Genomic DNA, 12,081 nt, shown 5'->3' with positions numbered 1-12,081 from the left:
ATCGCAGACTTCAGGCTCCCTCTGTCGTGGTGGTATGTGCTCAGAGGGGGTGGGGGAGGGGGTCCGAATCGCCACCGCGGAGCACCGGCTCCTTCAACTAGAGTCCTGATTAGGCCCAACCGCCAGGGCTCTCCGGTGGTTCACAGGTCCAGAGTAGGCTGCACCCAGCTGTAGGAGGCCTCGCGGGCACTTATGCGTCTGCCAGCGGGGCTGGGGGACACCTGCTCAGTCACCAAATAAGCCCCGGGTGCAGCAACAAACTGGGTGAAGTCCCTCTGACAGCAGAGAGCCAGGCAGGTCCCACACAGCAGCTCTGCGTCACGCCGTAGGCAGCCCCATAGGCCCTGGGCCGATCACGCGCTCTCGCTGGCCAGAGATCACACGGGGCAAGGTGCAGCTGGGGTAGGCCCTCCAGGGCCCGTTAAAGTAGGCTGCGCTGGCCAGCAGCCTCCGTAAGCTCGTGGCAGACTCTCGTGGTAGTCTCGGCTCCTTACCGCCCGATGTCGCATGTGCCGAGGGAAGGCATGGGGCTGGTCATCCGCCCTCCGTCGAGCGGGAAAGTCGTTGCACAGCTCTCGGCACGAAGAGCTGTGACGTATTGTCACTTTTGATGTGGGTGACCGGGTGCTGTGGGTGCGTTAGAAGGTGCTGCAGGCCCGGCGGGAGCAGAGCTCAAGCAGAACACGTCCGCTCACTCCACCATCTTGGTCACGCAGCCTCTGATAGCCTTTAAACTAAACCCTATTATTGTGGCGCTTTGTCTGCTTACTAAATTAATCCTTAAGGACTGTATGGGCTTAGATTGATGAATAGAATCCCATGGTTACGTAATATAAAACAGAATTTGTTGGGACTGGACCAGGCAGAGGGGAATCTGTGGTCTCATTCAGAGGATATCTTAAGGTATTCAAAAAAGAAATAAGAGAGCACATGCTGGAAGTCTGCCATAAGAAGAGGAAACAAGTAAATCTCCCCAAGGTTACAGTATGGCAGTACAGATTAAGGAATGAGGAGTTAGGATGCAAATTGTACCTTACGATAGTTAATAGTGCACAGCACAGGTATCTCTTAACCCATTTCCATCTTCTTATTTTCCATCATTTGATTGCTTTTCCAAAAAACAAGAGCTGGGGCACAATTACTAGGAAATGTCCTTGCGATAACCGTTCAGATCAGTCCACTCAGCATATAGCACTTTTTTGTAAACTTTATTTGACCCCCAGGAAATCCCTTCTTAAACCACTATTTTTACAAAAAATAATTATCACCGGGTGGCGTTTACATTTTTGGATGAATTAGGGGATGCCAGAGTATGCTACAGAGTTGCCCTGTTCCTCTTGAATGTAAGCCATATTAGAGCTTTTTTTAGAGGTTTCAGGAAACCAGAGAATTTGATAAGGGTTAAGGTACTAATCTTAGCTCGTTGGCTTATTTATTGTTGACTTCACTGAGGTTATATGTAGACAATTGTCATCAGAATTGCATTTTAACCTTGCAGATATGAGTGGGCATGGCTAACTGCCGAGCATAGCGGCTGCACACTGATGGAGCTCCTGTGTGGGACCCGCTACAACCAGCAATTCCTAGTAACTCAGAGGGCAATTTCCGATACTTGCTTCCCGATTTGGCACCGGGGCACTGTGGACAATATTCGATCCAAATAGAGATCCTGCAAACCCCGATTAGACCAGAGGGGCTGTGGGCGAACCTCCCGACGGGCTGCGTAGTTCGACGGGAAGGCTGGGTGTGGCCTCCCTTTGTCGATCCGATGGATACTCTGCACTGCTGGCCTTGGTGGGGTGGCCCGCGATGACTGAACGGAGACCTATCCAAGCCTTGTACTACCCTTCCTGCTGCAGGAGAGTCAAGACACTAATGGCAGAAGATATCTGATGGACCCACATGTAATCTGTGCCTGTGATTAACACACGCCAAGAAGTTAGAGGAGAGAGGAAGGCTCCCTGGTGCGACACTGGCAATCAGGCTGCCGGCACTCACTGGGATTCAAGTGGAGATGCCCTCTGATATGGAGGGCAAGCTACCTCGACTGATACCGGATGGGAACTCTCCCCGACTGTGAGGCAAGGGCACGGCAGGGGCCTAACTGCGCCACCATAGATATTGGGCCATGCCTGATGGGAGATCTCGACTGAGCCCGCATGCAAACCGGGCCTGTATTTTAACTGCAGCGCAGATGAAAAGTTGAGCGGGTGCCCCCTGGCACGATCCTGTTGACCGGACCACTGTTGCTGCCCGGGGCCAGGGAGGGGGCGCCCCCTGGTCTTACAGCCACCTTCGGGCCATCTACGCCGACTCAGACTGCCATTCTCCCAGACTGCGCACTGGACCACTGGCGCGGTCTGAATTTTGAGGGGAAGCACCCCCTGATCTTGAGGGCAGGCTACTTCGACTGGTACCGGGCCGGCCCTCTCCCCAACTGTAAGGCGAAGAAACTGCAGGGGCCCAACTGTGCCATCATTGATATACGTGACGAGTGAGAGGCCTCGGCTGAGCTCACATGCAAAACGGGCCTGTATTTTAACTGCAGCGCGGAGGAGGGGGTGAGGACACCCAGGCGCGATCCTGTTGACCGGAGCGCTGTCGCTGCCCAAGACTTGAGGGGGGGGGCGCCCCCTGGTCTTGCGGACGCCTTTGGTCCATCTACACAGACCCTGAGACTGCCATTTTTCCCGACTGTGCACTGGTTCTCTAGTAGAGGCCCGCTTGCACCATAATCGTTCCGGGGTGGGACCTGGTTTCTACCCTCCGGTAGTGTCATATCCTGGTGCTGCGAGTGGCTGGTGCACCTCTCCCGACATCATCATTTGTCGTATACACTTCTATCAGACTCCTTTTCGATCTATTGACCATACGCACCTAGGGGATCTAGACTGGAGGATTGAACAGTACCAAGCCACACTGCACTGTTCCAGGAGCTATCGATCACGCTGAACGGAAGTGTGGAGAGTGACATATCACACAAATCGTCTGGATGTCTCCCTTGGGCGCCTACAAATACAAGGTACACTCTATCTACATTTTAATACTTGGGGCCAACGCCATCCATGCCGCAGTGACTGTCATTTGTCATATTACATCGCTATTGCTCTGTTCTATTACATGCGGTTGGGCTATTACATGTCAGCAGCGCAAATACAGTCCTATTACCCCAATATTGTGTAGGTGGAGGTAGGCTGATGTGGACCCCCTAATAACTGGGTTGTTGAACTGTATCGCTGGGACACGGGAGAGGGGGCCAGTGAGCATAGTTACCCCTAATGTGACTGAACTTATACAACCACAGATTTAAGCGGGTTCCTCTTGTCGCCGCCAGTAACAAGGTTGACACTATACCTCGTGGACATACCCTTAGAAGTTCTTCATCGCACGAAAATCTACCATACGTGCTGAAATGGGGCGTACGAAGGGTAAACAAACTGATATGCCATTAGCAGATGTACAGACTCTAGGGGACTCTGACTCGGCCTCTCACATCCTCCATAAGTTGTGTCCCACTGACAAATTTCACACCCGCTCCTGATAAACTGGATCAAATTCTACAGGAAATAAGAGACTCACGCCAATCCATTGAACATCAAATTAACATTCTTACCACTGGCTTTACCACCTTGCGTGCGGACCATAACAAGCTCTCTGATACGGTCAAGGACCATACACAAACGCTGCAAGAAATAGTATCACAACATAGAAACAACGCTGTTCATTTAATCCAAATGCAAAAACAATTGGCCACCCTACTTGACAGAGCTGAAGATGCGGAGGGTAGAGTCAGATGTAATAACGTTCGCATCATTGGAATGACGGAACGTTCGGAGTGCCCCAATGCGACCCAATTTGTTGAAAACTGACTAAAGGAGCATATAGCCCCGGTAGGCCTTTCCACCGTTTTATGTGCGGAAAGAGCACACCAGATCCCCACGGGCCGACCAGCAACAGGAATGCCGCCCAGGCCATTAATAGCCGGTATTCTGAACTTCAGGGACCGCGATATCTTCCTTCAAAAGGCTAGAGAAAATGATCCAATACAATATCAGAACACTCAAATCTCTCTCTATCTGGACTATAATGTTCAAGTGCAACGCCAAAGAGCATCCTACCAGCCACTTATGCGGAAACTCCAGGCACCGAATTTAAAATACGCCCTATTGTTCCCCGCACGACTCAAAATTATACACAATCCGAAATCTCACTTTTTGAATGTCCTGAGGCGGCAAATGACTGGCTTGAGTCAACCCTTCCTTCTCAGATGCTAGACGCTATGGATCACCAACTGCGGCGTGTCCCTACATGGACAAATAAGCCTGGACCCCAGCGCAACAGACCAATGCGAAAACCTTCCACACAAACCACCTCCGGAACAGGCCTAACTTAAGCAGGAATCGGCATTAATGACGGCCGCCTCACTGCGTGATCCTACCCAGGTACCGTCTCCGGTACAGTCAGATGATAACTTGATGCTTACCGAGTCTGAAAGCAATGATATTTTATTCCCCTCAATCACTCCGCAGATTGTACAGGCCTTATTTGGGTAAAGCTACAACGGAGCGGTACACAAAGAACTGCTACAGTTTAAGATCTGACCCAGCCGGACAGAGGGAAGTAAGATATTGTCAATGTATAAATATTTGGTCTTTTCCTCCCCGGATTTCAGCTACATTTCTATTATGTTCTAGGGTTCCGCCACGAGTGTAGCTCCGTCCGGACCTGTAAAGTCATGCACGGTATAGGAACCACCCCCCCTGCAGGTACTGCATTGTATAACTGTTTGGAGTTAGTATGTTATGGGAAAGGTTTGGACCAACATAGTTTAACCGTTGGCCCTAGTATTGGGATTTGTAGTTCATTGGTGGTTAATGGGTTCCTGGCTCACCCTATTCTCTACAATATAATGTATTTCTCAGGCCTTCCTAGGATATTTCTTTGTATCCGTTAGATCTTGAATGGCTCTGTTGGGTAAATACAAAATATTGACATGGAATTTACGGGAAATGGGATCGGTTCACAAGCGGAACCGTATTTATGCCCAACAAAATAGACGGAAAGTGCAAATAGCCTTTATTCAAGAAACACATCTAACCGATTCAGAAGTGGCCAAAATGCGAAAGAAATGGAAAGGTCAAATATTTAATACATCCTACTCTGTCTTTGCTAGGGGGTCACATATGTATCAGGCATGGGGTACCAATTGTTCTTGTAGACCAGCGTATAGACACAGCAGGACGTTATGTATTACTACGGGTAGACTAGATGGTATGCCAATAGTTATTGGCCGTGCCTATGCCCCTAATTATGAACAAAACGCCTATATCACTAACCTGAACGCAGTCGTAGCGGACTGGGTTGTATATCCGCGGGTCCTTGGAGGGGATTATAACTCTATTTTAGACATACACTTGGATCGCTCTCACCCGCCGGTCCGAGGAGCTGTATCAACTAAAAACGCAGACTTTCTTCAGGCTTGGGCTACGGGATGGACATTACAGGACGCGTGGCGTATGCAGCATCCTACTAGTCGGGAATATTCATTCTAATTCCCCCCCACATCAATTGCACACCAGACTAGACAGGATATTCTGTTCAACATCTTTGATATCTCAGATTTCTGAATCTACATACCTTGGTAAAACAATCTGACCACAACCCGCCTGAAGGGTACCCACCCCGGTCCAAACATGGAGGTTATGGCCACAAACCCTGGAGGGCTCAGTCTTTCGGGATAAATTTAAATTAAGCACAGCCATTACTAATTATTTCATAGAGAATGATAATTCTGCATCTTCCCGTCCGATTGAAAGGGATGCCTTTAAATCAGTGATCAGGAACACGGCAATAGGGACAACTGTAGGAGCCTGTCAGGAAACGCACAAAATCCTTACTAATGTAGAGGACACCCTTAAAAATTGGAAACAGAAGCTATTGCTGACCCGGATAAACAAGCACAGTTACAAGAAGCCAGAATCCAACACGTCAAACTCCTCGAACAGCTTCGCCGGATAGATTATAGTGCATACCCCCAACACAGTCATAAAGAAGCGGATAAATCTGGTACCCTTTTAGCACGTCCTATACGTAATTCTCCCCCCCCATACCGGAAATTACTTTCCCTGATAGTCCTACTGTGCTTACCCAAACAGAGATTAACCTTGTATTTTGTGCCTACTACAGTGATCTATATAGTACTCTGCCTATTACATCACATGACCTCATAACAGCCTTTTTGAATACCCTCACATACCCTAAATTGACAACTGACGCCCCCAAAAGACTTAAAACCCCTATAACTAAAACTGACATAAAAGAAGCCATCAATGACCTCCCACGGAATAAAACCCCGGGTCTGGATGGACTGCCATCTGAGGTTTATTCGGCGTGCGCTGATAAACTGGCCCCATGCCTAGAGAAGCTATACAAGACGGCTTATGAGATGCGCACTCTTCCACTAACTACTATGCAAGCCCTAGTTACATCTCTCCCCAAACCAAATAGGGAGCACCGCGATATGTCAGGTTACCGACCCCTTTCATTACTACCCACCGAGTCTAAAATACTCGGTAAAATATTAGCCAAGCGCCTCCTTTCCTATCTTCCCAAACTAATCCACATTGACCAATGCGGTTTTGTGCCCGGTCGCAATACCTTCTTAAATATCAGACGTCTCCATTATATAATGAACACTGCGGCGGACCTTTCTTGTAAAATGGGGTGTATCTCCCTCGACATGTAACAAGCGTTGGATACACTTTACTGGTCTGCATGTTGACGGTCATGGAAAAATTTGGCATTCCACTAGGATATTTACAGTGGGTCAAATTATTATATACGGCCCCCACAACACGGGCCAGGACTGGCTCTCGTATATCCCATCCTTATTCAGTAGCGAAAGGAACTAGGCAAGGTTGTCCCCTGTCGCCATTGCTATTTGTTTTGCCACTGGAACCCCTACTCATTCAGCTTCGTAAAGAAGCCACAGATATGGGGATCCTATTAAGGAAATCGGTGCATATAGTGTCCACCTACGCTGATGACCTTATACTTTTCCTAAAAGACCTTACTACAGATTTGGAACCCATCACATCTACATTCAAACTATTTGAACAAGTGTCAGGGCTGGCAATTAACGTGACAAAATCACACGCTTTTATATGTGATATAAGGAAAACCCAGACCCTATTAAATTTGGTGATTTGACTTTAGCGACTGCTCCTCAAACTTTTAAATATCTGGGCATACAAATCTATAGCTCTTTCCAAGACTTCATAGATGGCAATCTGTTGATAACGATAAGATCCTTGCAGATGCAGGTCTCCTTTTGCACCTCATTACCCTTGTCAGCGATGGGCAGAGTGGCCAATTCCAAAGTGGTTAATGCTCCCTCGCCTTTTATATTTTTTCACTAATCTGCAGATAATAATTCCAGCCAAAATCTTACGTATACTTGACACACTCCTCTCAGAATCTATTTGGGGTAGGGGACGTAGGAGAGTTAGACTGTTTCAGCTACAATTGAAACCTGAAGGAGGCCTGGGTGCTCTGGACTTCCGGGCGTACTGTATGGCCAGCAAACTACAATGGCTATCGTACTGGCTAGCAGGGCGTCATATCCATGAAATAGGTTACACACGACAGCCTCTTTCTCAGAGTACTCATTACTGCTTAACACTAGGATCCCGCCTGCTACTCCCCCCTTGCTTAAAACAGCCCTATTATATTAGAGGCAGATGCTACAATACACTAAAAGAGTCTCCCCATACTCTCCCAATATCCCTCTGCTGGGGATACCTACCGGGACAGGACTGATTTCTAAACGTGTTGTGTCCCAATGGATACAGGAAGGTGTGACGTCGACTGGAACACTGTTTATAGACGGAACACTGGCAGACCACAATAATTTCGTTCGCACTCACGGGCTCCATCCGACACTATTTCTCCTCCATGCCACTCTTTTCCATTACATTAGACGCGGCTGATCCCCTGAAGGGATTGAACCCCTTACCCATGAGCTGGTCCGTGCAGTGCACCTCATGGGAGAAGGACATCACCTTACCAGTTGGTTATACAGGGGCATCAGGTCACACTCAGGAATACCACTAACTCCACTCCAAACAAGGTGGACCATGAAATTGGGCAAGGACCTAACGGATACAGAGTGGGCGTCCATATTGGAATTCCCTAAGAAAGTGTCTAGGAACGCTAAATTTAAATATATACAATACATGATCTTACACAGGGCATATCTCACACCACATCGTCTTAATAGTATACACCCGAATGCACAACTCCCTTGTCCTCGATGTCAGGAGGCTGATGTTGATCTACTCCATATGGTATGGGGTTGTCCGCAATTAAAAGAATTCTGGCACACGATACGATGCAGAGTACGAGAAATCACTGATACGGATGTCTGGTCGACAGCAGGGATTTGCATGTTGGCCCTGCATAGGTGTCCCTAAGGGCAGAAAGTCCGCAATAGATTTGTGGACATGGCTATTTTAATAGCAAAATGCGCCATCACCATGAGATGTTAATCTGCCCCTCCACCACTTTCATGGCAGGCAGAAATGACTCGATGGGGTATCGCAGAAAGTGCGATTATTAGACCAGAAGAATTTCGTGGTCTACGTAAAATACACATCTCCATGGAATGGGATCAGATGATGGAAGCTTTGAAAACTATAGATCCATTGAGTATTCCAATATCTCAGGCCGACATTACACCTCCCGCACCCATATTAGTTAACTCAAACGAACCCGTCTAATACCATATAATTCGCATTGTCTTATTACCTAAGAGCACGTGAATGTATATCATTATTTTTTTATTTTTATTTATTTATTTATTATTTTTTTTCCCCAAAACCTTTATTGGTCTTTAACAAATAGTACACAGCTTTTCGCCTACATCCTAAGTGAACAGGCCGGCAGCGACAATATGCAGTGTAATGAAGTACGGGCTGAAAAGAATCAACTGATTAACACAGCATGTCGCCTACAACCCAGACGGGCCGGCCGCGAAGTAATGGAATTAAAGCTGTTTAAGTATGCAGTAGTGAGCAGTCATATCAGCAAGATGTATTCGAGCATGAGATTTCTTTCATCTTTAGTAACCAACCGTAAAGTGCAATATGAACTGTTCCCTCCCAGAAAGTATCCACCATACACAGTATGTGGCGGAAAGGGCCGTTCGGTGCAGAGCTGTGGGGCAATGCATCCCACTATAGAGTGCAGTCAGAGACCGGAGTGATGACGCCCTGCACCTCAATGACTCATCCAGCGATCTGAGAGGATATGGCTATGACCCAAGCAGAGAACGTGACCTGGTGCTACTTCCTATAGTGCCGTGCAGTATGTGCCGTCGTGGAGTGGAGGCCACTCCACCCATGATCCAGGGGAACGGCAGACCCGCCACCCACCTCACCTGTGCAGCCTGTGGACGGTGTGCAAACACTTCGGGAAGTGTGGAACCCTGCTGGACGTACTAGGAACGCATGCATGTTATGTATGGGAAGGAAAAGATTAAGGGAGGGGAGGGAATCAATCAGTTACAGTTGCCAGTGGAGTAGGTGCCGGATCTAGCGTGTTGGACGGGCCAGCCCCTTCTGTATCCCTATTCACGTCACTCTCGGATACGTCTGGGGCCTGAGCCCGCAGGAGATATGCAGTGAGGGGGCCCCAAAGGTCCCTGGGACGTGACCTGTGAGGCAAGAGGTCCGCATAACTGTGAAGTTGTTCCTGCCAAGTTGACATCGTATCCAGCCAAATCTTGAATTTGGGCGCTCGCCCTCGCCCCCATCTGCATGCCACATGTCGCTTTGCCAACAGAAGTCCCAACGCAAAAAATTTCCGGTGTGCCTTTACCGCGGGGTTTGAGTGGCCCAGCAGGGCAAGCTTAGGACAGGGTGCGGTGCTTACTCCAATCATTTCAGAAAGGGCTTCAAACACCGCCACCCAATAAGTAGCCACGGCCTGGCATGTCCATGCCAGGTGCATGAAGTCCGCGCCTGCCCTCCTGCATCTCAGACAGCGATCATTGTCCCGGAGACCGAAGCGGTGCAATTTGGCAGGGGTGAAGTGGAGGCGATGTAGAAATTTAAAGTGAACCAGTCGAAGGCGGGCATTACCTGTCACCGCATTAGTATGAGAACAACTTTCCTCCCACTGGGCGTCCGACAGTGGATCTCCCAGATCACTGTCCCAGTCAGTCCGCGCTCGGAGAGGGGGGGTGGACGGAGCCGCTTGTGCATGGTTATTTAACATGGAGACCACATGTGTCGTAGTGCCCTCCTGCAGCAGAGCATGTAGAGGCGCCACGGTATCCGGCTCATCCGGAAAGTTAGGCGTGACCGCCTTGATATTTTGCCGAAGCCGAATGTAAAGAAAGGTATACATTACCGAAGGAGCACTCTCGCCAAAGAAGTGTGTCGCCGTGCGAAAACTCCCCTGGTGGTATAGATCCCCCCCCACGTGTGAATCGCGAGCCTCGTGGGCAGTTTACGACCAATTTCCTAGCGGGTAACAATCAATCTGGGATCATGTGCCAGGGCCATGCGAGTAGAATATAGGAATTTCACTTCCATATGGTCCGCCAGGCGCTTCCAGGCCCGCACAGTGCAGTCCACCGTGGTGGGGTCCCGATGATCAATTCAGGCTGCCGTATATAAATATCCGGAAGGTAGCTCAGGCCTCATATACCCATCTTCCACTGCTAGGTGTGCCATAAAGGGAGGGGGGTGGAACCAATAGACAGCGAAGTGACCCTGGGCGCAATCATAGTATCGCTGATAGTTAGGTACATCAAACCCACCTTGATGATAGGGCAACATAAGGGTCCGCAGCCCAAGTCTGGCCTGTTTCCCCCCCCCAGATAAGTCGTGACAACTGGGAGTTGAGGGCAAGGAAGAAGTATGCACCGGGGATATATGGTATATTGGTAAAGAGGTATAACAATTTAGGAAGGACCACCATCTTAATCAGGGAGATACGACCCGCCATCGACAGCGGGAGATGGATCCATTGAGTGACTTTGTCCGTAAGTTTGTCTATAACAGTCCCGTAATTGGCTCTAAGAAGGGCTTCCCGATTTCTGGTCACTTGAATGCCCAGGTATTTTATCTCGTCCGACTCCCACACCAGGGGGTAATCTAGAGGGAACTGCGTGGTCTTGTCAGTCAAGGGGAACAAGGCTGACTTTGTCCAGTTTATTTGTATCCCCGCTATGGCTCCGAATTTAGTGACCTCACGCAGCAGAGGGTTCAGGTTTTCTTGCGGTTTGTGGACATAAAGAGTCATGTCATCCGCATATAGTGCAATAAGTAGCTGGCGCTCTGGATAGATGAGAAATCGGTGTTTGTGATGCTGCCGAAGTTTGGCCGCCAAGGGCTCTATGGCGATCGCAAACAGAACTGGGGAGAGGGGACACCCCTGCCGGGTACCTCTGTGGATAGCAAAGGGGGGAGAGCGGGCACCATTGAGCAGGACCGCAGCTCGAGGCTGGCGGTACAACAGCCGGATCCAATCCAGGGAGTTAAACGGCATGCCCATCCGTTCCAGCAAGGCCAGAAGGTAATCCCACTCAAGGGAATCAAACGCCTTAGTGGCGTCGAGAAAAACCGTGGCAGCTTCGCTCATAGGGTCAATATCCTGTATCACGCCTGCAGCGTGCACAGGTTGTGAGAAGTCGCTCGATAAGGAACAAACCGGGCCTGATCCCGGAGGACGAGACGTTCCATCAGGAGGTTAAGGCGCGTAGCCAGGACCTTTGCCAATATTTTAACATCCGTATTTAGCAATGAAAGGGGCCTGTACGAGTCGCAGTGCTCTGGCGGTTTACCGGGTTTCAACAGAGATTTTATGAGGGCTTCTCGCATCGTAGCCGGCAAGGAACCCTCTTCTAACGCAGAGTAGTACACTTGCTTCAGAATTGGGGCCAGTACATGTATGAAGGCTTTGTAAAAGTCAATCGGTAACCCGTCCGATCCCGGCGCCTTGCCTGACTTCATGGACATTATTGCGTCCGTTATTTCATCTAGTTCCAGTTCATGATGGAGGAACTTCTGCTGGGAT

General features: G+C 49.1%; 1 protein-coding gene across 1 annotated transcript in view; it reads right to left on the bottom strand.

Annotated features, from left to right (window-relative positions):
* The window catches only part of COPS5 (COP9 signalosome subunit 5), a 302,319-nt gene that overhangs the window by 239,806 nt on the left and 50,432 nt on the right, over nt 1-12,081 (bottom strand). The window lies entirely within an intron of this gene.

The sequence above is a fragment of the Triturus cristatus genome, chromosome 5_1 (genome assembly GCF_964204655.1).
Source record: "Triturus cristatus chromosome 5_1, aTriCri1.1, whole genome shotgun sequence".
In the NCBI taxonomy this organism is placed as follows: domain Eukaryota; kingdom Metazoa; phylum Chordata; class Amphibia; order Caudata; family Salamandridae; genus Triturus; species Triturus cristatus.
Note: the sequence above shows the minus strand (reverse complement) of the source record. Positions and strands in the feature narration are given on the sequence as shown.